We start from the raw sequence: 4,672 nt of genomic DNA on the forward strand, positions 1-4,672 counted from the left end.
AATCTGAAGAATATAAATCCCTATTTGGCAAACTGTTTGTAAAATGTATGAAAACACATCAAAGAAAAAAAGACGCATACAAAAATAACTGTATTAAAGTTAAAAGAAAAGTAGAGAAAGTAAATCTAGCGAAAGAAAAACATAATAACTATAATCTTCACAGTACCCTCAATGTAAGAGTTATTGTAGTTTCAACCGCAAAGTATTATTCATTAAAACTAAAAATCAAAAACTTCTAGATATACGCTGACTTCGGACGATTGCTCACGCGTACAGCCTTCACCGAACCAACATAAAACGGAACTAACGAATTCGTCGGTCTTTTCGTTGGAAAATCAGAAAGAGATAACCTGCTTGGAATATACTAACCTCTTTAGGTAGATAATTAATTTATTAATAAAATGAAGAAATTTTCCAGTTGCCCGCAATTAAATACGCCACAATTAGCGTCAGATACAGCACATCATATTTATTCACAACGCCTCGCGTATAAAAAATGTCATAGTCTAAATAATGTAAATAAGTCATTAAATGAATACGCATTAATAAAAGTAGCAGAAGAATTAGATTTTGTCACGTTACATTTCCTTCTAAAAACACCTAGAAATCCCCTAGGTGACGGAGTAATCTTAAGAATAGTGGCAAGTTTAATATATTGTAATTTTATTCCAAGGACGAGCCCCAAAACAATAGAAAAAACTAAATTGACAGCTATTATGACATTTAGAACTCTCTTAAATAAGATCCCAATGTCGAAATATCCCCTAATTGCTGAATTTATCGCAGAAAACCTGTGGCAAACCCAAGACGGAAGTGGTCTCGCGACAATATGGCCACTTAAATTTCTCACATTACTCCTCGATCGAGGGTATAACTTACTAAATGGAGGAAAATTCCTCACAAGTTTGCATAAAAATTGCTGGAGTTTTGACGGCGTAAACCCCGAAGTAAAGTCCAATACATTGGAAATTACCGTGCGAGATTACAATGACGTAAAGAAAATTACACTCAATCTTTTTGAAGAAGATGAAAATTTTGGATCCAAAGTATTTCCCAATTTTGATATTATCGTACGTGAACAAAAATGTTGTAATGCGTCACATATGCAATTAATTTTTAAAGTGGTGAAAGTTATAAATAATCGACTTTCCCTAGCCGAACAATGTCGTAAGGTAATTCGTGAAAACATGAACAAGAATAGCATAGCGAACACGTTGACTAACCTAGAACTCCCGAATGATCTGTTGGTCTATTTAATGTATATGGACACAAATGAAAATAACAAAAATAACATGGTATTTGAATTGAAATTTCTAAGCACAAATGTGCTATCATGGGAAATTCATCGCCTCAATACCATGCTAGCACGATTAGAAACACGGAAAGAACTACCGAAAGATACGGCAATCTTGAAATTGAATATAAATGAGCACGGAAGTACATATATTTATAAATAAAATTAAAATGTCCCTACAGTAAGACATATTGTAAACCTGTTTTAAAAATTTACTCCCTTGAAAGTATATATATATATGTAAAGTAAATACAATAAATTAAGTAACTTGATGAATTAGGGAATATCCTATGATGAGTTAAACCATATAATTACCTCAACGCTCTCGTGTAAAAAAATAATTTTCGCAGAGTCTAATGATTTTACTTATAATAATGTCAACAAGGTCTTTAAAAGATTGATAACGAAAATAGGCTACAAGTGTATTGCTGTGTACGTTAACTGCTTACTTATTTATGTGCCACTTATTAAATACAAAAAATATACTTCAAACACTTGGTTAACAACTGGCAAGTGGCGTATATTTTTTGTATATGGTTGAAGTATATCTCGACTATTCATAACAGTATATAATCACTAGATAAAGAGAGAATATCCATTATAGTTCCAATTTTAAGACGTTGTTCACCAACAAATACTGTACTATGCTTATAAATCATTCTTTTTTATATAATTATTTAAAATATTTAAATAATTAAATAAAAAAAAATCGTAATAAAATGGCCCAATTTAAAATTATAAAAAAAAAAAAGAAAAATAAGTAAAACAAATGTTCCAAAAATAGATAAAATTAATGACAGATTAATTTTAGAGAAAAGAAAAAAGATGAGGCTTAAGAACATCATCATAATCCTCGTTGTTCACGCAGCAGCCCAAGATATTGTAAAACATGGAGTTATATTTAAGCACGAAAATTCGCTTCTAGCAAGCCATAACGCATGGAAAATCTTTATGAAATTGGATCCCAAACCATTTGAAACCTTATTCCAACAAGTAATAAGACTAGAGAAAAATACAAATGAACTCAAGGAGTCCATATTTCAATTCCTAAGGTCAGATAAAGGATTGCAAGCCAGTAAAATGATGCGTGGTAAAGACAACAAGGAATTCCAATGTCCAACTCTCCCAAAATTAAAATCAAAATTTGTAATAGATGATTTTGACAAAAAAATGGCAGAAATAGACATGGCACTAGGAACCAGTGCCAGAGAAAATAGAAAGAAACGGTCAACGAGTAACATTGAACGCTTAGCGGAGGGTCTTACTGCAATGAAACCCGTAGAAAATACCAAATCATAGACTCCAAGTAAAGGAAAATTGTACGATGGAACTTACGCGATGCTGAATGAATTACCTAACCTATGGACCTTTCTCAAGGAATTATGGCAGAATCATACCGAGAAAAATGTTACAAAGCATATATTATCAAAACTCGCAAAGGAGAAAGACTAAAAAAAAACTATTACCATAAAATAACTAAATTTTTAAAACACACAGAAATATAATATAAACTAAAACCCTACCTAAATAAAATAAAAAGACACAAAAACGACCACGCCTATTTATGAAAAGTCAATAAGAGAAATACAATCTTCAATGTCAGAAACTACGACGAGCACAGTCCCAGAAACGAGCACATTTAGTAAACATTCACCAGTAAATTTGACAACACTGACCTATTTGAAACCAACAATAATAACAAAATGGACTTGGTCTAAAGGGCCCACGTTTATGCGAACCCAGCCGAAATTCATATTTACCATAGGTAACAACGCAGGAACCCCAGTAAAACATACTGAAATACAAACAATAAAAGTACACGCGGTTGAACCAGAAGAAAAGAAAAATGGTTACGAAAAAGAAGAAGAAAATGACTACCTACACCAGAAATGTTGGACCATAGACGGCAAACGCACTTGTGCTAGATTAGCAATGGCCGACGAGCCAGCTAAAGAGGATATTGAACCATTACCTGATCTAAGCGAGAAAAACGCCCAAAAGCTGTCAAATCACCAAGCATTTTTAATATTATACAGACACAGATTACAAGCCTTGTTTGAACCATTTAATACAGAAATCCAAAAATTGAAACGAAGTACGACGAGAATTTTTGAAGTATTTTTTCGAAGAAGCAAATATAGGAGATCAACAAGCCTAATTCCCATCATAGGAGAACTCGCCTCCCGCCTTTTTGGTTTAACAACGGAAGCAGACCTGAATATCCTAAGGGAAAACGTAAAAAAATTGAATAATGCCATGAACATAACATTACATGTCCAGAAAATACAAGCGAGTATAGCTAACTACCAAAGAGATAAAGTAGAAATGATATCCAAGAAAATCTCAAAAACTGTAAATGTAATGAATTACTTAGGAAATGAAGTAGATCGTGTGGTGACAGATTCAAGTCTTACCATGGTGTCACTCGATATAATTACCATGTCATTACTTAATCTTGCAACTGACGTTAGTAAATTCGAGTTCGAATTATTTGCCCTCACGGGAGGAACCTCGTCATACGACCTGGTAGACCCTTCCAACTTAAAAAGCATTCTAGATGAAATCAAAACACACCTAACGTTTGGTTTACATTTACCGATAGAACCAGAAGTGTCAAATTTATTCCTTTACTATACAAAGTTAAAAGTGCACATCACGGAAATAAATGAACAATTATTTGCAGTAGTGACCATTCCATTGATAAACCAACAATCGATATATGACTTGTACAAAATCTCGACCTTCCCCGCTAACATAAAGAAAACGAACTCATTTATGACTATCACACCTGAAGCTGACTATTTACTTGTTAATCAAGACGAACGGAAATATGCCCTAGCAAACCCTCACGGTTTATAGGAGTGTGCGTCATTCAAAAACCTAGTTTGCCAACTTACGTTACCCATTTACAATGTTAAATCTGGATCATGTATGCTAGATATATTCTTAAAAGACACGCAACAAGAAGAAAAACCTGATTCATGCGAAGCCTTAATAGGAAGTAATAAACGAGAAATATTCATACATCTTAGGAACGACCTATGGTTATTTTCCGTTCAAAGGGAAACTGTTGGAACTTTATCTTGTTACAATAATACGGAAAAAATCGATCCAAATTATAGAACTGAATTGCTACTACAAGATGTGGGTACGATAACCATAAGAAAAGGATGTTGGCTCGTAACCAAAGAATCAACAGTTTAAACACCATTAATCACCACGAGTACGAATATAATAAGTCCTGAAATAGTCAATTTCGAGGCAATCAATCTGTCGCATACTATTCCAAATATAGAGAGCGAGGACATAAATACCTCGATATGGTCAAAAATAGAAAATAATAAAGGAACAATGACACTTACAAAAATAAAAGAAGCA

At 33.2% G+C, this 4,672-nt stretch overlaps 1 pseudogene; it reads left to right on the forward strand.

Moving 5' to 3' along the window:
* The first annotated feature begins 2,119 nt into the window (after positions 1 to 2,119).
* LOC148955842 (uncharacterized) lies at positions 2,120 to 3,675 on the forward strand (annotated as a pseudogene).
* The last annotated feature ends 997 nt before the right edge of the window (positions 3,676 to 4,672 follow it).

Source organism: Artemia sp. Qi Xiang Cuo, chromosome 2 (assembly GCF_049724085.1).
Source record: "Artemia sp. Qi Xiang Cuo chromosome 2, ASM4972408v1, whole genome shotgun sequence".
Classification (NCBI taxonomy): Eukaryota; Metazoa; Arthropoda; class Branchiopoda; order Anostraca; family Artemiidae; genus Artemia; species Artemia sp. Qi Xiang Cuo.